Below are 23,724 nucleotides of genomic sequence, written 5' to 3'. Positions count from 1 at the left end.
AATCCTAACCTTAACCCTTACCCGAACGCCAACCCTTAAGAGAAAAATAATAACCCTAACCCTAAACGATAGCCATTCCCTAACACTAAACCTAACCCTCACCCTAACTTGTATCCTAGTCGTAACCGGTACACTGACCCATACCCTAATCTGTACCTTAGACCGTACCCATTCCCTAACCGTTACCCTAACCCGTAGCCTAACGGTACCCTAACCGTAATCTGTTTTCGTACCCTAAGCCGTACCCGTTCCCTCATCTTATACCTAATCCTAACCCGTACCCTCATCCTGATCCGTACACTGACACGTAAGTTAACAGGTACCCTAAGCGGTACTCTAAATAAACCTGACAAGTTCCCTAACCTGTACAATAACACTAAGCCATACACTAATATGTACCCTAACCCTTACTCGTACCCTACGTCTAACCAGTACGCTAACGCTAACATGTAACTAACATGTACGCTCACCCTAAACCGTCGTCGTACCCTAACCGGTACCCTGAACCGTCCCCGTTCCCTAACCCTAAGCCTAAGCCTTACCCAAACCCGTCCCCTGACACGTCCGCTAACAGTAAACCTTTAGGCTACCCTAACCGGTACCCTACACCTTCCCCATTCCCTAACACGAACGCTAACAGTTACCCGAAGCCTTACCCTAAGCAGTACCCTTATCCTAACCAGTACGCTAGCACTAACCCATACCCTAACACGCACGCTAACCCTAAACCGTCCCCGTTCCCCGACCCAAATCTTACCCCGATCCTGACCCATACACTAACCCGTACCCCGACACCTACGCTGACCGTAAACCATTGCCGTGCCCTAACCTGTCACCTAAATCGTCCCCGTTCCCTAAGCCTTACCCGTAACCTGATACGTACGCTAACCTGTAGCCTAAACCTTCCCCATTCCCTAACCGGTACGCTAACACTAACCCGTCCCCTGACACGTACGCTCGCCCTAAAGCGTCCCCTAACACTTACCCGAAGCCTTAACCTAACGCATACCCTAATCCTAACCCGTACGCTAACACTAACCCATACCCTAACGAGTACGTTAACCCCAAACCGTCGTCGTACCCTCACCTGTACCCTAAAGCACCCCCGTCCCTTAACCATAACCCTACCCCTTACCCGAAGCCTTACCCTAACCCGTAACCTAATCCTGACCCATACGCTAACACTAAACCGTTGTCGTACCCTAACCCGTAGCCTAAACCGTTCCCTAAGCCTACCCCTACCCCTTACCCGAAGCCTTACCCTAACCCATACCCTATTCCGAACCCGTATGCTAACACTAACTCGTAGCCTAACACGTACGCTAAACCTAAACCGTTGTCGTACCCTAACGTGTACCTAAACCGTACCCGTTCCCTAACCCTAAGCCTAAGCCTCATGCTAACCGTTACCCAAAGCCTTACCCTAACCCGTCTCCTAACTCAAAACCATTGCCGTACCCTAACCCTAACCCGAAGCCTTACCCTAACCCATACCCTAATCCTAACCCATACACTAAAACTAACCCGTACCCTAACACGTACGCTCACCCTGAACCGTTGTCATACCCTAACCTGTACCCTAAACCGTCCCCATTGCCTAATCCTAAACCTAACCCTAAACCTCACCCAAAGCCTTATCCTAACCGGTACCCTAATCCTAACCCGTACACTAACACGTACCCTACCACGTACGCCAACCCTAAACCGTTGTCGTACCCTAAACTGTCCCCTATCCCTAACACAAACCCTAAGCCTAACCCTAACACTTACCCGAAGCCTTACCCTAACCTGTACATTGAACCGTCCCCTAATCCTAAACCTAAACCTTACCCAAAGCCTTATCGTAACCGGTACACTAATCCTAACCCGTACACTGACACTAACCATTACCCTAACACGTACGCTAGCCCTAAACCGTCGTCGTACCCTAACCTCTACCCTAAACCGTCCCCGTTCCCTAATCCTAAACCTAACCCTAACCCTAAACCTTACCCGAAGCCTTACCCTAATCCTAACCCGTACACTAACACTAACATGTACGCTAACCCTAAACCATTGTCCTACCCTCACCTGTACCCTAAACCCTCCCCGTTCCCTGACTCTAATCCTAACCCTAACCCTTACCCAAAGCCTTAACCTAACGTATACCCTAATCCTAACCCGTACGCTAACACTAACCCATATCCTAACAAGTACCTTAACCCTAAACCATTGTCCTACCCTCACCTGTACCCTAAACCGTCCCTGTTCCCTAACCGTAACACTAAACCTAACCCTTACCCGAAGCCTTACCCTAACCCATACCCTAAAACTAACCCGTACCGTAATCCTAACCCATACGCCAACGCAAACACATACCCTAACACGTACGCTCACCCTGAACCACTGTCATACCCTATAACCTGTACCCTAAACCATCCCCATTGCCTAATCCTAAACCTAACCCTAAACCTCACCTAAAGCCTTATCCTAACCGGTACCCTAATCCTAACCCATACACTAACACGTACCCTACCACGTACGCTAACCCTAAACCACTGTCGTACCCTAACCTGTACCCTAAACCATCCCCTATCCCTAACACAAACCCTAAGCCTAACCCTAACACTTACCCGAAGCCTTACCCTAACCCGTACCCTAACACGTACACTAAACCTAAACTGTTGTCATACCCTAACCTGTACTCTGAACCGTCCCTGTTCCCTATTCCTAAAACTAATCCTAAACCTAAACCTTACCCAAAGCCTTATCGTAACCGGTACCCTAATCCTAACCCGTACACTAACACTAACACGTACGCTAACCCTAAACCATTGTCGTACCCTAGCCTGTACCCTAAACCGGCCCCGTCCCGACCCTAACCATAACCCGAAGCCTTAACCTAATGCGTACCCTAATCCTAACCCGTACGCCAACACTAACCCGTACCCTGACACGTACGCTAAACCTAAACCGTCGTCGCACCCTAACCTCTACCCTAAACCGTCCCCTAACCCTAAGCCTAACCCTAACCCTTACCCGAAGCTTTACCCAAACCCGTACACTAATCCTAACCCGAACGCTAACACTAACCATTACCCTGACACGTACGCTAGCCCTAAATGTTGTCGTACCCTAACCTCTACCCTAAACCGTCCCCGTTCCCTCACCCGTACACGAACACTAACACATACCCTAACACGTCCACTAACAGTAAACCTTTATGGTACCCTAATCTGTACCCTACACCTTCCCCGTTCCCTAACACGAACCCTAACAGTTACCCGAGGCCTTACCCTAAGCAGTACCCTAATCCTAACCAGTACGCTAGCACTAAACCATACCCTAACACACACGCTAACCCTAAACCGTCCCTGTTCCCCGACGCTAACCCTAACCCAAACCTTACCCGAACCCGTACCCCGATCCTGACCCATACACTAACACTAACCCGTGCCCCGACACCTACGCTAACCGTAAACCATTGCCGTGCCCTAACCTGTAACCTAAACCATCCCCGCTCCCTAAGCCTTACCCTAAGCCGTCATCATACCCTAAACCGTCCCCGTTCCCTAACACTAACCCATACCCTAACACGTACCCTATATCGTACCCATTCCCTAACCATAACCCTAAACCTTACCCGAAGCCTTACCCTAACCTGTACCCTAACGCTAACCCACACACTAACACTAACACATACCCTGACACGTACGCTAACCCTAAACCGTCATAGTACCCTAACCTGTACCCTATGCCATCCACGTCCCCTGATCCTAACACTTACCCTAAACCGTACCCTAATCCTAACCCGTATGCTAACAATAACCAGTACCCTAACACGTACCCTATCCCTAACCAGTTGTCATGCCCTAAACCGTACCCATTCCCTAACCCAAACCCTAACCCAAGCCCTAAGACTAATCCATGCCGTAACCCATACCCTATTCCTAACCCATAGACTAACACGAACCCATACCCTAACATGTACCCTAACCTGTACCCTAAACCATACCCATTCCCTAAGCCTAAATTTTATCTGAACCCTTACCCTAATCCTAACCCGTACACTAACACTAAACCTTACCCTAACACGTACCCTAACCCTAACCCATTGTCGTTCCCTATCCTGTACCCGTCCCTTAACACTATACCTAACCCTAACCCGTACCAAAGGCTAACCCGTACACTAAACCTAACGTTAACCCTGAACATAAACCATACCGTAATCCTAAGCCATACCCTAACACCAAGCCATACCCTAACCCGTACCCTAACACTAAACCATAGCCATACCCTAAACTGTACCCTAACACTAACCCATACCATAACCCTAACCCTAACCCTGAACCATACTCTAAACCGTACAATAATCCTAACCCGTATCCTAACCCTTACCCTAAACCCTAATCCTTACCCCAGCTTAATTTTGTGTTTAAAAAAATATTTTCTTGGGTTAAAACAAATCAGCAGAACAACAAAATAGGGGGCTTCCCTGGTGGTGCAGTGGTTGAGAATCTGCCTGCTAACGCAGGGGACACAGGTTCAAGCCCTGCCCTGGGAGGATCCCACATGCCGTGGAGCAACTAGGCGATTAAGCCACAACCACTGAGCCCACGCATCTGGAACAAGAGAGGCCACGATAGTGAGAGGCCCATGCGCTGAGCTGAAGAGTGGCCCCCCGCTTGCCACAACTAGAGAAAGCCCTCGCACAGAAACTCAGACCCAACACAGCAATAAAAAATAAATCAATTAATAAACTCCTACCCACCCCCGACAAAAGAGAACAACAAAATAAAACAGAACGTAACCTGAGTGTCCCTCAAAAAGCCAAGTCTGAAATAGTTGGTACTTCTGTTCTATGGACTGTTATGTAGCCTATAAAACGTGTGAGAGCTAAATCTGTTTTTCTACAGTGAGAAGCATGGTATTCCAGATGTATAGAAAACCTGGATAAAATGAGAAATCTACACATTATGCTGGTCGTTTCAGTAAATGGGAAAGGATGGCAAGTGGTAAAATATTATCTTTTTAAATTTCATCTTTCATCTTTTTAAATTTCACTTTTTACAAAGAACTTGAATTATAATTGCACTTTAAAAAAGTAACCACGGGGCTTCCCCGGTGGCGCAGTGGCTGACAGTCCGCCTGCCGACGCAGGGGACACGGGTTCGTGCCGCGGTGCGGGAGGATCCCTCACGCCGCGGAGCAGCTAGGCCCGTCAGCCACGGCCGCTGGGCCCGCACATCCGGAGCCTGTACTCCGCAACGGGAGACGCCACAACAGTGAGACGCCTGCGTACCACACACACACACACACACACACACACACACACACACACACACACACACACACGAAACGTAACAATGGAAATTTAAAAGAAAAAAATATATATTGTGGGTTCAATTACATTTCATAGAATTATGAAATGCTGCCACCCTCTGTCCGTTACCTGCAAAACCAGCTGTAAAACCTATGCCAGTTGTCACTTCATTTGAACAAGTACTGCAGGGTTGTAAAGGAAACCTGCCCTCATCATGCCTTGAGGGAGGTGAAGGCCACAATATTTCAAAATGTGGCACATATTTCAAGAAAACCATTTGAAGAACTAAGCTGTCATAACAGTTTGAACAATAAAAGGACACGCCTGAAAGCTCAATTTCAAGGGATTATGAGACACATGCAAATCCAACCACACAGAGGTATCAGTTCTCACCATTGAGAATAACCATCAGGAAAGAAACTACAAACGATCAATGCTGAAGAGGTTGTGGAGAAATGCATACCCTTAATTTGAAGTGGGACATAACCTGCTAAGAGCCGCTAATGGGGACAGGATGGAGGTGCCTTTAAAAGGTAAACATTGAGCTACTATATGATCCAGCAGGCCCACTCCTGGGCCTATAACCTAAGAAGACAGAATCGGAAAGGCACAGGCAGGCAAATCTGCACTGCAGCAGTATTACAATAGCCAAGACACGGAAACAACCAAAAGTCCATCAACAGATGGGCGGACAAAGAAGAACTGCTACACGTGGAGATGGAATATTAGCTCGGGAGAAAATGAAACAATGCCACTCGCAGCACCATAGATGAGCCTAGAGGTAATCATGCAACTTGTAGTAAGTGAGAAAGCAAAAGACACCTAACGTGTATCACTTATAGGTGTTACCTAAACATTGATACCAGTGAAGATATCTCCACAGAGAAAGGCAATCACAGATTCGTTAAGCAAACTTATGGTTCCCCAAATCGAAAGGCGTGAGGATCGGATACATTACGATATTGGGGTTAACAGAGATATACAAACGCATGCGAAATATATAATCACCAAAGACCTACAGCATACCAAGAGAAGACTACACAACATTGTGTCATAACCTACCTGGGAAGAGGATCCGAAGAAGAATAGACATATGTATATGTGTGAAAGAGCCACATCTTGCACACCTAGAACAAAAACAAACAAACAAACATTGTAATCAAATTTGCTGCAATACAAAATAAAAATTAAATTAAAAATATGAACAAGAAATAATGAGACATGAACTTAAAGGAATTTTCCCTGGCACATTCCATTCTAATTTTCAACTTAGAACAGGACTTCCATTAAGGCTCTGCTGCCCTGGTAACCAGATTTGGTAAAGGAGAAATGCTGCCGCCTTGTGGCTGTTTCACACAACAGCAGCTTTAAACCAAGAGCTAACGGTCACTTAATATTCAAAATATGTGCAGGACTGTAAAGGACACCAGGCCTCAAAAAATTTCTGGGGTCGTAAATCGACGAGAAAATTCAAAAGACATCAACATATCAAAAAGACAATGTCAAGAGGCATATTTTGCACACATTTTGTCTTTTCTTTCTTTTTATTTTGTTTTAAAAAATGCATGGAATAATGCTCAATATCAGGAACTAATATAGCCAGGAAAACGCAATCTACAAACACGTTCACCTTACCACCGTCAGAATGATCACCAGCAAAATTGGCTACAAAACACGAATGCTGAAATGGTTTTAGGAACTGTGTACCCTCTAGCTGCTGCTGGGACGTGAACTGGGAACAACAGCCAGTAGTGAGAAGAGAACGGCGGTGCGTTTAAAGTTAAAAACTGAGCTCATCACTCTGTAATAACCTACACGGGAAAGGAACCAAAGATGAATAGATAGACGCATAGATGTAATGAACCAGATTCTGTACAACTAGAACAAACACGACATTTTTATCAAATTTGCTCTGATAATAAATATTAAATTTAAAAAACAAACAAGAGGTAAGGAGATATAAGCTCTTGGGGGTGTGCCCTGACACATTCCACTCTAATTCGTAGCCTACTAACACTATTTCCAGGAAGGCTCTGTTGCCCCAAAACCTAGAGTTGGAAATGTAGAAACGCTGCCGCCTCGTGGTCGTTTCCCGCAAGAGTGGCTTTAAACCCACAGCTAATGGTCACTGAACATTCACAAGGACTCAGGGCTGTAAACAACACCTGCCCTCAAAAACTGTCCTGAGGTAGGGAATGGCCAACAAAATTCAAAACAGGAAAAATTTTCAAGAAGGTACTATGAAGATGTAAGTTTTACTCACTGTCTTTTAAAAAAGAGGAAAATGGATAAAAGCTCAACCTCAGGAATTATTACACTCATGCAAATGTAATCTGCAAAAAGGTTTCAACTCACACAGGTCGACTGACCATCAACAAAAAGTCTGCAAACAATAAATGCTGAAGTGCTTTTTGAGAACTCTGTACCCTCCGGCTGCTGGTGAGATGGAAAGTGGTAAGAGCCAATAATGAGAACACAAAGGAGCTGCGTTTAAAAGTAAAAATTGAGCTACCATTCGATGCAGCAGGCCCTCCGCTGGGCCTCACACCCGAGAAGACCAGAATCCAGAAGACAGACGCTGCAAGAGCTGCACTGCAGCCTTATTCACAATAGCCAAGACACAGAAGCAACATAAATGTCCATCAACAGACGGATGGATAAAGAAGAAGTGGTCCACGTACACAATGGAATATTAGCCATGGAAAACAATGAAACACTGCTCTTTGAGGTACCATAGATGAGCCTAGAGATAATCAATCACAGAACATGAGGTAAGCTGGAAAGCAAAAGACATATATCCTATGATATCACTTATGAGTGTTAACTCACAACTGAAAAAAATGGACATATTTCCACAGAGAAAGACACACACAGACTTAGAAAAAAGATATGCTTGTCTAAAAGGAAAGGTGGTGGCAATGGATAAATTAAGATTAGGTTTACCATACCTGTACAAATACAGATTAAGTACATATATCAAAAAGCCCGAGCACACGGCAAGGGAGGTGTACAGAACACTCTGTAATCCTTTACATGGGAAAAGGATCTGTACGTGAATAGATACATATGATGTACTAATGAACCAGATTGTGTACACCTAAGACAAACTCTATTCTAATCATTGCCCCGATGAAAACAGTTAAATTAATGAACAAGAAGTAATGAAACATAAACTTCAGGGGCTTTTCCCTGGCACATTCCTTTCTAATTTACAACCTGGGAACACTACTTACAGAAAGGCTCTGCTGCCCTATTACTCAGATTTGGCAATGGAGAAAAGCTGCCGCCTTGTGGCCGTTTCCCACAACAGCAGCTTTAAACCCAGGGCTAATTAGTGGTCACCAAATATTCACACTCCTTGCAGGCCTGTAAATGACACCTGCCCTCAAAAAAAAAATTCCTGGGGTCGGAAATCGACCACAAAATTCAAAAGAGGGCAACCTTCCAAGAAGACGATTTCAAGAGGTATATTGTACTCACAATTTTTTTCTCTAAATAAAAGAGAAAGGTGTGGGAAAATGCTGAATATTAGGAATTATTAAAGACACGCACATCCAAATAACAAAAGCCTATCAGCTCACACCAGTCAGAATGGCCATGAGCAAACCTTCTAAAAACAATAAATGCTGAAGGGGTTGTGGGAAAATGCGTACCCTCGGTGTTGATTGGGACGCGGTAAGAGCCACTAATGAAAACACAATGCAGGTGCTTTGAAAAGGTAAACACTGAGTTATCAGTCAATGAATCATACCCACCGTTGGGCCTATCATCTGAGAAAATGAGAATCAAAAGTCACAGGCTGGCAATACTGCACTCCAGCAATATTTACCACAGGCAACACTTGGAAGCAACGAAAATGTCCATCCACAGAGGAGTGCACAAAGAAGAAGTGGTCCATGTACAGAATGGAATATTACTCCAATAAAATATATAAATTAAATTCCAAAAACAAACAAAATAAGGAGACATCAGCTTTGGTGGGTTTATCCGGGCACATTCCACTCTAATTTATAACTGAGGAACACCAGTGGCACGAAGGTCTGTTTCCCCCAGTACCAGAGTGGGGAACGTAGAAATGCTGCCATCCTCTGGCCGATACCTGCAACAGCAGCTTTGAAATCTGTGCTAATGGGCACATCATATGCACAAGTACTGCAGGGCTGCAAATGAAACCTGCCCTTCAAATGTCTTGATGTAGGTAAAGGCCAGAAAGTTTCAAAATGTGGCACATACTTCAAGAAAACAATTTGAAGAATTCAGCCGCAATAACAGCTTGAAAACTCAAAGGACATGCCTGAAAGCTCAATTTCAAGGGAGTATGAGACACAGGCATATCCAACCACAAAGAAGTGTCAGCTCACACCACTCAGAATAACCATCAGCCAAAAAAAAAAAAAACCTACAAACGATCAATGCTGAAGACGTTTTGGAGAAATGCATACCTTCCATTTGAAGTGGGCCGTAACCTGGTAAGAGCCACTAATGGGAACAGAATGGAGGTGCCTTTAAAAGGTAAACTTTGAACTACCATATGATCCAGCAGGCCCACTTCTCGGACTATATCCTAAGAAGACAGAATTGGAAAGACACAGGCAGGCAAATCTGCACCGTAGAAGTATTACAATAGCCAAGACATGGACGCACCCAAAACGTCCATCGAGAGATGAGTGGACAAAGAGAAACCTGCTACATGCACAGATGGAATATTAGCCAAGGAAAGAAAATGAAACAATGCCATTTGCAGGACCATGGAGGAATCTAGAGGTAATCATGCAACGAACTGGTAGTAAATAAGAAAGTGAAAGACACATATCCTATCATACCACTTATGGGTGTTACCTAAACATTGATACCAATGAAGATATTTCCAGAGAGAAAGGCAATCACAGATTCATTAAACCAACGTATGGTTCACCAAACGGAAAGGTGTGAGGATCGGATACATTACGATACTGGGGTTAACAGAGGTATACAAATATACAAACACACGTGAAATATATAATCACCAAAATCCTACGGCATACCAAGAGAAGACTACTCAACCTTGTGTCATAACCTACATGGGAAAAGGATCTGAAGAAGAATACATATATGTATATGTGTAAAAGAACCACATCTTGCACACCTACAACAAACCAAACATTGTAATCTAATTTGCTGTGATAAAGAATAAAAATTAAATTAAAGAAACGAACAAGAAGTAATGAGACATAATCTTAAGGGGCTTCTCCTGGCACATTCCGTTCTAATTTACAACCTACCACACAACTTCCATTATGGTTCTGTTGCCCTAGTAAGCAGATTTGGTAAGGAGAAGTGCTGCCGCCTTCTGGTCGTCTCACACAACAGCGGTAATGGTCACTTAATATTCAAAATAATTGCAGGCCCGTAAATGACACCTGCCATCCAAAGAAAAAAGAAAAGAAAAGAAAAAAAATCCCGGGGCGGTAGGTAAATCGACCAGAAAATTCAAAAGACGTCAACATTTCAAACAGGCAGTTCCAAGAGGCATATTTTACGCAAATTTTCTCTCTTCTTTTTTTTCTCTTTAAAATAAAAGGGAATTAAAAATGCGCAACATCGGCAATTAACAAAGCCACGCAAATCTAATTACAGAAATGGTCACCTCACAGCCGTCAGAATGTTCTTCAGCAAAAAGTCTACAAAGAATAAATGCTGAAGGGGTTTCCGAGAACTGTGTACCTTCTAGCTGCTGGGGGGATATAAACTGCTAACAGGCTGTAGTGAGAACATAATGGAGGTGCGTTCAAGGGTAAAACTCGAGCTACCATGGGATCTCGTAGGTCCTTTGATGCGCCTATCACCTGAGCAGAGCAGAATGGAAAAGACACAGGCTGGCAATCCTGCACTGCAGGAACATTTAACATGTTGGAAGAAACCAAATTGTCCATCAACAGACAAATGCACAAAGAGGAAGTGGTCCATGAAAACAATGGAATATTAGCCATGGAAATCTATGAAACACTGTCCTTTGCACCACCATATAAGGACCTAGAGATAATCACCCAACTTGAAGTAAGAAAGAAAGTGAAAGACAGGTATCCTATGACATCACTTATAGGTGTTACCTAAAATTCGATACTCTTGAACTTATTTCCAAGAGAAGGAAAAGCATAGATTACGAAAAAAGAAATTATGTTTAACCAAATGGAAAAGCGTAAGGAATGTGTGAATTAGGATATGGGGGTTAACAGACACGTACTAAGACACATGAAATATATAATCACAAAATACCTATGGAATACCAAGAGAGGTGCACTCAACACTCTAATAACCTACATGGTAAAGAATGCAAAGATAAATAGACAGATACATTGGTATAATGAACCAGATTCTGTACACCTAGGAGAAACAAAAGATTTTTATCAAATTTCTTCTGATAATTAATAAAACATAACTTCAAAAAACAAACAAGAATTAAGGAGATATAAGCTCTCGGGGATGTGCCCTGCCACATTCCACTCTAATTTGCAGCCTACTAACACGATTTCCAGGAAGGCTCTGCTGCCCAAAAACCCAGAGCTGGAAACGTAGAAATTCTGCCACCTTGTGGGCGTTTTCCTGAAGAGCGGCTTTAGGCCCACAGCTAATGGTCTCTTAACATTCACAAGGATTCAGGGCTGTGAAGGACACCTGCCCTAAACAACTGTGCCGAGGCAGGGAATGGACAATAAAATTCAAACCTGGCAAATTTTTCAGGACGATAGTACGAAGAGGTAAGTTTGACTCGCTCTCTTTTTAAAAAAAGAAAAAGGAAAGTGGGTAAAAGCACAACCTCAGGAAGTATTAGACTCACGCAACTCTAATCTACAGAAAGGGTTCAACTCACACCAGTCGACTGACCATCAGCAAAATGTCTACAAACAATAACTTCTGAAGGGGTGTTAGAGAACTGTGTACCCTCTAGCTGCTGGTGAGGCGGAAAGTGGTAAGAGCCAATAATGAGAACAGAAAGGAGCTGCGATTAAAAGTAAAACTTGAGGTACCATTCAATCCAGCAGTCACACCACTGGGTCTCTCACCTGAGAAGACCAGATTCGAGAAGACCTGGGCTGCAAATGCTGCACTGCAGCCTTATTCACAATACCGAAGGCAGTGAAGCCACCAAAATGTCCATCGACCGATGTATGGATAAAGAAGATGTGGTCCACGTACACAATAGAATATGAGCCATGGAAAACAATGAAACACTGCTATTTGAGGCACCATATATAAGCTTGGAGATAATCACAGAACATGAGGTAAGTCAGAAAGCAAAAGACCTATATCCTACGATATCACTTACAAGCGTTACCTAATAACTAACACAAATGAACATATTTCCACAGAGAAAGACACTCACAGACTTAGAAATTCAGTATGCTTATCTAAAAGGAAAGGTGGGCGGAATGGATAAATTAAGATTAGCTTTACCGTACGTATACAGATACATATTATAAACATATATCAAAAAGACGGACCATATAGCAAGGGAGCTCTACGGAACACTCTGTAATATTTTACGTCAGAAGAGGAGCTGAACACGCGCAGACATATATATGGTACAAATGAACCCGATTGTGCACACCTGGACAAACACTATCTAATCATTTCCTCGATTAAATAAATTTTAACAGCCAAGAAGAAGTAATGAGATATAAACGTATGGGCGTTCCTCCTGGCACATTCCATTCTAACTTAAAACCTAGGAACAAGACTTCCAGAAAGGCTCTGCTGCCCTATTACTCAGATTTGGGAATGGAGAAATGCTGCCGCCTTGTGGCCGTTTCCCACAACAGCAGCTTTAAAGCCAGTGCTAATGGTCACTAAATATTCACCAAACTTGCAGCTCTGTAATGACACCTGCCCTCCAAAACAATCCTGGGCTCGAATATTGGCCAAAAATTCAAAAGAGGGCAACCTTCCAAGAAGACAATTTCAAGAGATATATTGTACTCGCACTTTATTTTTAACAGAAAAGAAAAAGGCATGGAAAATGATGAATTTTAGGAATTTTTAAAGACACGCAAACCCAAATTACAAAAACCTATCAGGTCGCAGCACTCAGAATGGCCATTAGCAAAAATGCTGCAAACTATAAATGCCGAAGGGACTGTGGAGAAATTCGTACCCTCGCTTCTAAGGGGGACGAGGCAAGAGCCACTAATGAAAACACAATGGAGGTGCTTTGAAAAGGTAAACATTGAGCTACTAGTCAATCAGGCACACCCACTGCTGAGCCTAGCACCTGAGAATCAGAAAGTCACAGGCTGGCAATCTTGCACTCCAGCAGTATTTAATATAGCCAACACTTGGAAGCAACGAAAATGTCCATCAACAGAGGAATGCACCAAGAAGTGGTCCATATACACAATGGAATATTACTCCAATAAAAATGTAAGTTAAATTTTAACAAACAAACAAAAGTAAGGAGATATCAGTTTTGGGGGGTTTGTCCGGGCACATTTCACTCTAATATATAACCGAGGAAGACCACTGGCTGGAAGGTCTGTTTCCCTAGTACCAGCGCGAGGAGCGAAGAACGGCTGCCACGCTCTGGCCGTTACCTGCAAAAGCAGCTTTAAAGCCTGTGCTAATGGTCACTTCATGTGAACAAGTACTGCGGGGCTGTAAATGAAACCTCCCCTCAAAATGTCTTGAGGGGAGTAATGGCCAATAGATTTCAAGATGTGACACACACTTTAAGAAAACACTTTGAAGAAATAAGCTGTAATCACAGTTTGAAAACTAAAAAGGACATGCCTTAAAGCTCAATTTCAACGGATTATGACTCACATGCAAACTCAACCACAAAGAGGTATGAGCTCACACCAGTCAGAATATCCATCAGCAAGAAAACTACAAACAATAAATGCTGAAGCTGTTGTGGAGAAATGCATACCCTCAACTTTAAGTGGGATGTAACCTGGAAAGAGCCACTAATGAGAACAGAATCGTGGTGCAATTAAAAGGTAAACCCTGAGATGCCATATGATACAGGAGGCCCACTCCTGGGCCTATAACATAAGAAGACAGAATTGGCAAGACACAGGCAGGCAAATGTGCAGTAAAGCAGTATTACAATAGCCAAGACATGGAGGCAACCCAAAAGTCCATCAAGACGTGAGTGGACAAAGAAGAACTGGTACATGTACAGATGGAATATTAGCTAGGGAAAAAAAGGAAACAATGCCATTTGCAGCACTGTAGATGATTCTAGAGGTAATCAGGCAAATTGTACTAAGTCAGACAGCAGAAGACACATACTCTGTAATATCACATACAGGGGTTAGCTAAAAATTGATACCAATGAAGATATTTCCACAGAGAAAGGCAATCACAGGTTCATTAAACAAAGATATGGTTCACCAAATGGAAAGGTGTGAGGATCGGATACATTACGATATTGGGGTTAACAGAGATAGAGAAACACATGTGAAATAGATAATCACCAAAGACCTACGGAATACCAAGAGAAGACTACTCAACATTGTGTCATAACCTACATGAGAAAATCATCTGAAGAATTATAGACACATGTAGCTGTGTAAAAGAACCACATCTTGCACACCGAGAACAAAGAAAACATCTGAATCAAATTTGCTCCGATAAAACATAAAAATTAAATTAAAAAGAGAACAACAAGTAATGAGACATAAACTAAAGGGGATTTTTGCTGGCGCATTGCATTCTAATTTACAAGCAGAACACAACTTCCATTAAAGCTCTGTCATCACTAATAAAGCAGCTTTATAAGCAATGTCGAAGGTAGCTTAAAAGAAGTCTCACTAATTATCGATAGTAACAAGAAAACAACCAAAAGTAAAAATCTCACTGCAAAAAGTATACATAGAGTAAGGGCAGTGGATCAAACACTATTAAACTTCTGTGAATAACAAAAGACAACAGTAGTATGTTTTTTTAAAAAGAGAGGGCCCAAATGAATCGAAATGAAAGAGATGATGCCACAACAGCCACCACAGAAATACAAAGTATCCTAAGATACACACAGGGTAACTCAAGGCTCAGACTGGACAGAGCCCACTCTCCATTCCCTTGTACATGACTCACAGGTGCCTCAGGAACTGAGGAGTGGGTCCCTGAGGAGAGGCACAAGATAGAATATGTTAGGCATTAACATGACTGCATTCATCTTAAACGTGCCTGAACTATATTCACACGAGATGATTTTGTCCTGTATGTACATCAGCACCTCTAGTCGGAACTGCAGATCTTTGGCTTCACCACCTCTACCGACAGCATTAGCTTCACCTGCTGTGGGCCGTCTCCTATAGGATTTCTAGAACCACAAAGCATCAAAGCTTCACAGGACCCAGAGTCTGTGCGACACCACTCCGAGTCTCAGAGTCTCAACTGCACTCAGAGACTCAGAGTCTCAACAGAGATTCCACTCTTGGAGGGCACACACAAAGTAGCGTGCACATCAGGACCCAGGGGAAAGAGCAGTCTCCCCGTAGGCGAATGGCCCTACCTACCTGCTAGTTTTAGAGGGTCGCCTGCAGTGGTGGGGAGTGGCTGTGGCTCACCATGGGGACAACGACACTGGCAGCAGACGTTCTGGGAAATACTCCTTGGCGTGAGGCCCCCAGAGTCAGCCATTAGCCCCACCAAGAGCAAGGTAGACTCCAATGATGTGTCGCCTCAGGCCAAACAACTAACAGGGAGGGAACCCAGCCCCATGCATCAGCAGACACGCAGATTAAACTTTTTATTAAACCTTTATTTAATTCATAGACAAGCAGGTTAAAGCTCGGCCCACCACAGCAACACCCAGCTCTACCCACCACCAGTCTCTCCCATAAGGAAGCTTGCACAAGCCTCTAAGATAGACTCAATCACCGGAGAGCAGACGGCAGAAGCAAGAAGAACTACAATTCTGCAGCCTGGGGAAGGAAAACCACATTCACTGAAAGAGAGAAAATGAAAAGGCAGAGGACTTTATACCACATCAAGGAACAAGATAAAAAATCCCCAGAAAAACAACGAAATGAGGTGGAGATAGGCAACCTTCCAGTAAAAGAATTCGGAATAATGATAGTGAAGATGATCCAAGACGGTGGAAAAAGAGTGGACGCAAAGATCGAGAAGATGCAAGAAATGCTTAACAAAGACCTAGAAGAATTAAGGAACAAACACCTAGGAGATTTAAAGAACAAACAGAGATGAACAATACAATAACTGAAATGAAAAATACACTAAAAGGAATCAGTAGCAGAATAACTGTGACAGAAGAACAGATAAGTGACCCGGAAGACAGAAAGGTGGAAATCACTGCCGTGGAACAGAATAAAGGGAAAGAATGAAAATAAATGAAGACACCCTAAGAGACCTCTGGGACAATATTAAATGCAGCAACATTCGCATTACAAGGGTCCCAGATGGAGAAGAGACAGAGAGAGGGCCCGAGAAAATATTTGAAGTGATTATAGTCGAAAACTTCCCTAGCATGGGAAAAGAAATAGCCACCGACGTCGACGAAGCGCAGAGTCCCACGCAGGATAAACCAAAGGAGAAAAATGCCGAGACACAAAGTAATCAAATTGACAAAAATTAAAGACAAAGAAAAATTATTGAAAGCAACAAGGAAAAAATGACAAATAACATACAACGGAACTCCCATAAGGTTAACAGCTGGTTTCTCAGCAGAAAATCTACAAGCCAGAAGGGAGTGGCATGATAAAGTTAAACTGATGAAAGGGAAGAACCTACCACCAAGAGTACTCCCCCCAGCAAGCATCTCACTCAGATTTGTCGGAGAAATCAAAAGCTTTACAGACAAGCCAAAGCTAAGAGAATTCAGCACCACGAAAGCAGCTCTACAACAAATGCTAAAGGAACTTCTCTAAGTGGGAAACACAAGAGAAGGAAAGGACCCACCAAGACAAACCCATAACAATTAAGAAAATACTAGTAGGAACATACATATCGATAATTACCTTAAACGTGAATGGATTGAATGCTCCAGCCAAAAGACACAGGCTCGCCGAGTGGATACAAGAACAAGACCCATATATATGCTGTCTACAAGAGACCCATTGCAGACCTAGGGACACATACAGACTGAAAGCGAGGGGATGGAAAAATATATTCCATGCAAGTGAAAATCAAAAGAAAGCTGGAGTAGCAATACTCATATCAGATAAAATAGATTTTAAAATAAAGAACGTTACAAGAGACAAGGAAGGACACTGCATAATGATCAAGGGATCAATCCAACAAGATACAACAATTATAAATACACACGTACCCAACATAGGAGCACCTCAATATGTAAGGCAACTGCTAACAGCTATAAAAGAGGAAATCGACAGTACCACAATAATAGAGGGGGACCTCACTCACACCAATGGAGATCATCCAGACAGAAAATTAATAAGGAAACACAAGCTTTAAATGACACAATAGACCAGATAGATTTAACGGATATCTATAGGACATTCCATCCAAAAACAGCACATTACACGTTCTTCTCAACGGCACACGGAACATTCTCCGGGAGAGATCACATCTTGGGTCACAAATACAGCCTGAGTAAATTTAAGAAAACTGAAATCATATCAAGCAGCTGTTCCGACCACAATGCTATGAGATTAGAAATGAATTACAGGGGGAAAAAAAAAAAACGTAAAAAACGCAAACACATGGAGGCTAAACCATACGTTACTAAAAAACCAAGAGAGCATTGAAGAAGTCAAAGAGGAAATCGAAAACTACCTAGAGACAAGTGACAACAAAAACACGATGATCAAAATAAAATGCACTCATGACGTGCAAAGTAAAAAAAAAAAAAAAAAAAAAAAACACGATGATCCAAAACCTATGGGATGCAGCAAAAGCAGTTCTAAGAGGGAAGTTTATAGCAATACAAGCCTACCTCAAGAAACCAGAAAAAAATCTCAAATAAACAATCTAACCTTACACCTGAAGGAACTAGAGAAAGAAGGACAAAACCCAAAGTCAGTAGAAGGAAAGAAATCATAAAGATCAGAGCAGGAATAAATGCAATAAAAGCAATAGCAAAGATCAATAAAATTAAAAGCTGGTTCTTTGAGAAGATAAACAAAAATGATAAACCTTTAGCCAGACTCAAGGAAAAGAGGGAGAGGACTCAAATCAATAAAATGAGAAATGAAAAAGGAGAAGTTCTAACAGACACCACAGAAATACAAAGCATCCAAAGGGACTACTACAAGCAACTCTATGCCAATAAAATGGACAAATTCTTAGAAAGGTATAACCTTCCAAGACTGAACCAGAAAGAAATAGAAACTATGAACAGACCAATCACAAGTAATGAAATTGAAACTGTGATTAAAAACCTTGCAACAAACAAAAGTCCAGAACCAGATGGCATCGGAAGTGAATTCTATGAAACATTTAGACAAGAGCTAACACCCAACCTTCTCAAACTCTTCAGAAATATTCAGCGGAAGGAACACTCCCAAACTCATTCTATGAGGCCACCATCACCCTGATACCAAAACCAGACAAAGATACTACAGAAAAACAAAAGTAGAGACCAATATCACTGATGAATATACATGTGAAAATCCTCAACAAAATACTAAGAAACAGAATTGAACAACACATTGAAAGGCTCATACACCATGATCAGGTGGGGTTTATCCCAGGCATGCAAGGATTCTTCAATATACACAAATCAATCAATGTGATACACCACATTAACAAATTGTAGAATAAAAATATGATCATCCCAATACATGCAGGAAAATCTTTTGACAAAATTCAACACCCATTTATGATAAACAGTCTCCAAAAAGTGGGCATAGAGGGAATCTATCTCAACATAATAAAGACCGTATACGACAAACCCACAGCAAACGTCATTCTCAATGGTGAAAAACTAAAAGCATTTCCTCTAAGATCAGGAACAAGACAAGGATGTACACTCTCACCACTATTACTCAACATAGTTTAGGAAGTTCTAGACAGAGCAGTCAGAGAAGAAAAAGAAATAAAAGGAATACAAATGGGAAAAGAAGAAGTAAAATTGTCACTGCTTGCAAATGGCACATCACTACACATAGTGAATCCTAGAGATGCCACCAGAAAACTACAAGAGCTAATCAATGAATTTGGTAAAGTTTCAGGATACAAGATTAATGCACAGAAATCTCTTGGATTCCTATACACTAACAATGAAAGGTCCGAAAGAGACATTAAGGAAACAATCCCATTCACCATGGCAACAAAAAGAATAAAATACGTAAGAATGAACCTACCTAAGGAGGTAAAAGACCTGTACTCAGAAAACTATAAGACACTGCCGAAAGAAATCAAAGATGATATAAACAGATGGAGGTATAAACCACGTTCGTGGATTAGAAGAACCAATATTGTGAAAATGACTATACTACCGAAAGCAATCTACAGATTCACTGCAATCCCTATCAAATTACCAGTGGCATTTTCTACAGAACTAGAAGGAAAAAAATCTTAAAATTTGTATGGAGACACAAAAGACCCCGAATATTGGCTATCTTGAGGGAAATTAGCAGTCTTGAGGGAAATTAAAAGAGCTGGAGGAATCAGACTTCCTGACTTCAGACTACACTACAAAGCTACAGTAATCAAGACTATATGATACTGGCACAAAAACAGAAATATAGATCAATGGAACAGGATAGAAAGCCCAGAGATAAACCTACGTACCTATGGCTAACTCATCTATGACAATGGAGGCAAGGATATACAACGGAGAAAAGACAATCTCTTCAGTAAGCGGTGCTGGGAAAACTGAACAACTACACGTAAAAGAATGAAATTAGAACACGCCATAACACCATACACAAAAATAAACTCAAAATGGATTAGAGATCTGAATGTAAGACCAGACACTATAAAACTCTGAGAGGAAAACATAGGCAGAACACTCTATGACATAAATCACAGCAAGATCCTTTTTGATCCACCTCCTAGAGAAGAGGAAATAAAAACAAAAATAAACAAATGGGACCTAATGAAACTTCACAGCTTTTGCACAGCAAAGGAAAACATAAACAAGACGAAAAGACAACCCTCAGAATGGGAGAAAATGTTTTCAAATGAAGCAAATGACAAAGGATTAATCTCTAAAATTTACAAGCGGCTCGTGTAGCTCAATATCACAGAAACAAACAACCCAATCCAAAAATGGGCAGAAGACCTAAATAGACATATCTCCAAAGAAGATATACAGATTGCCAACAAACACATGAAAGGATGCTGAACGTCACTAATCATTACAGAAATGCAAATCAAAACTACAGCGAGGTATCACCTCCCAACAGTCAGAAAGGCAATCATCAAAAATCTACAAACAATAAATGCTGGAGAGGCATTTATTGGAGAAAAGGGAACGCTCTTGCACTGTTGATGGGAATGTAAAGTGATATAGCCCCTAGGGAGAACAGTATAGAGGTTCTTTAAAAAAAAAAACTGTAAATAGAAGTACCATACGACCCAGCAATCCAACTACTGGGCATTTACCGTGAGAAAACCATAATTCTAAGAGAGTTGCATACAACAATATTCATTGCAACTCTATTTACAATAGCCAGGACACGGAAGCAACCTAAGTGTCCATCGACAGATGAATGGATAAAGAAGATCTGGCATATATATATATATATATATATATATATATATATATATATATACAATGAAATATTCCTCAGCCATAAAAAGAAACAAAACTGAGTTATTTGTAGTGAGGTGGATGGACTTAGAGTCTGTCCTACACAGTGAAGTAAGTCAGAAAGAGAAAACACCAATACTGTATGATAACAGAGATACATGGAATCTAAAGGGAAAAAAAAGTTCATGAAGAACCTAGGGGCAGGACAGGATTAAGGACACAGACATAGAGAAAGGACTCGAGGACACGGGGAGGGGGAAGGGTAAGCTGGGACGAAGTGAGAGAGTGGCATGGACATATATGCATTACCAAATGTAACATCGATAGCTACTGGGAAGCAACTACATAGCACAGGGAGATCAGCTCGGTGCTTTGTGACCACCTAAAGGGGTGGGACATGGAGGGTGGGAGGGAGATGCAAGAGGGAGGGGATATGGTGATATATGTATATGTATATGTATAGCTGATTCATTTTGTTCTACAGCAGAAACTAACACTCCATTGTAAAGCTATTATACTCCAATAAAGGTGTAAAAGGAAAAATAATAAAGAAAGAAAGCCCAGAGGTAAACCTACACACCTACGGTCAACTTCTCTATGACAAAGGAGGCAAGACTACACAATGGAGAAATCAGTGGTGCTGGGGAAAATGGACAGCTACATGTAAAAGAATGAAATTAGAACACTCCCTAACACCATACACAAATATAAATTCAAAACGGATTACACACCTTAATGTAAGACTGGACAGTATCAAACACTTAGAGGAAAACAGAGGAAGAATACTCTGACATAAATCACAGCAAGATCTTTTTTGGTCCTCCTCCTAGAGTAATGCAATAAAAAAGAAAACTAAACAAATGGGACCTCATGAAATGTAAAAGCTTTTGCAAAGCAATGGAAACTGCAAACAAGATGAAAAGACAACCCTCAGAATGGGGGAAACTATTTGCAAACGAATCAATGGACAAAGGAGTAATCTCCAATATACATATGCAGCTCAATATTAAAAGAACAAACAACCCAACACAAAAATGGGCACAAGATCTAAATAGACATTTCTTCCAAGAAGACATAGAGGTGGCCAAGACGCACATGAACAGCTGCTCACCATCACTAATTATTAGAGAAATGCAAATCAAAACTACAATGACGTATCACCTCACACCTGTTAGAATGGGCATCATCAGAAAATCTACAAACAACAAATGCTGGAAAGGGTGTGGAGAAAAGGAACCCTCTTCCACTATTGGTGGGAACGTAAATTGATACAGTCACTATGGAGAAGAGTATGGAGGTTCCTTGAAATTCTCATAACAGAACTACCATATGATCCAGCAATCCCACTACTGGGGATATACCCAGAGAAAACCATAAATCAAAAAGAGACATTCACCACAATGTTCATTGCAGCACTATTTACAATAGCCAGCTACTGGAAGCAACCTAAATGCCCACGGACAGACGAAAGGATAAAGATGTGGTACATATATAAAATGGAATATTACTCAGCCATAAGAAGGAATGAAATTGGGTCATTTGTAGAGACGTCGATGGATCTAGAGACTGTCATACAGAATGCAGTAAGTCAGAAAGAGAAAAACAAATATTGTTTATTAATTCATATATGTGGAACCTAGAAAAATGGTACAGATGAACCGGTTTGCAGGGCAGACACAGAGACACAGATGTAGAAAACAAACCTATGGACACCAAGGGGGGAAAGCCGTGGGGGGGGGGGGGGTGGTGGTGGTGGTGGCAGTAGTTGGGAGATTGGGATTGGCATGTATACATTTATATGTATAAAATAGATAACCAATAAGAACCTGCTATAAAACAATAAATTAAATTAAATTAAAAATTTTAAAAATAATAAAATTAAAAAAAAACAGAAAAAGAAGTTCTTCCCTTCACATACATGTATTTATAGGAATGAATTATTTCCATGTTTATATCTATAAATACAAAAAAGAGGAAAAAAATCTACCCTGAACCAGAAAAGAAAAAAAGAGAAAAAAACATAACCCACCAGTTATACAGAGGAAAACCCTATCGGGGCACTTGCTCCAGCTGTAAACAATTCTGAAGTTGGTCAGAGGTGGGGAATCGTCTCTCATTCAGCCAGCAGCCCGCCCCCCCGCCCCACTTCCCACCCCACCCCACCCCGCAAGAAGCGTCCTCATTGCAAAGCTGGGGGACAGTGCCGAGGCATCTGTGAGTAAACGTGAGCTGAGCCCCAGGCCATCTTCTGCTGAACTGTTCCCACCCTTCCCAGGTAAAACACCTGATTACGTACAAGGACTTGAAATCCTACAGGAAGGGCCATGGAGCCACACGAGTAACAGCATGCCGGCCGACTTGGTGCCTGCAGGCCAGCCAGGATGGTCCTGGCCCCGGGCGCTCTTCTGGAGTCTTTCCATTTCCCTGCCTGAGATACCCCTCCTGTCCCGGCCCCCACTGCTTTTCTCCTTCCTCACCTCTGCCCGGGGAGAAATTCCAGCAGCAGGTATGGGTGACACATCCTCTTCTTTAGCAGGTGGCAGCCCGGCAACTGCTGCAGAAACTCCAGCAGAGCCCCACTCACACTGGGCCACCCACAAAGCCCTGGCCCCTCACTCCCTCCCACCAGCCCAGCCCCGAGACGGCTCACAGGGCAGAGAATATGGCGTCAGGCGCAGCTGCAGGGGATCTTGCTGCCTGGAGCGTTCTTTATATTCACCTCAACCCAGGCACACCTGGGGAGGGCTGGCCGGCACAGTCAGGC

General features: G+C 42.4%; 1 pseudogene; it reads left to right on the top strand.

Moving 5' to 3' along the window:
- The first annotated feature begins 458 nt into the window (after nt 1-458).
- LOC116763322 overlaps nt 459-23,724 on the top strand; it is an 83,154-nt pseudogene continuing 59,888 nt past the window's right edge.

This window comes from Phocoena sinus, chromosome 12, assembly GCF_008692025.1.
Source record: "Phocoena sinus isolate mPhoSin1 chromosome 12, mPhoSin1.pri, whole genome shotgun sequence".
In the NCBI taxonomy this organism is placed as follows: Eukaryota; Metazoa; Chordata; class Mammalia; order Artiodactyla; family Phocoenidae; genus Phocoena; species Phocoena sinus.
This window is presented reverse-complemented; position numbering and strand designations above follow the sequence as displayed.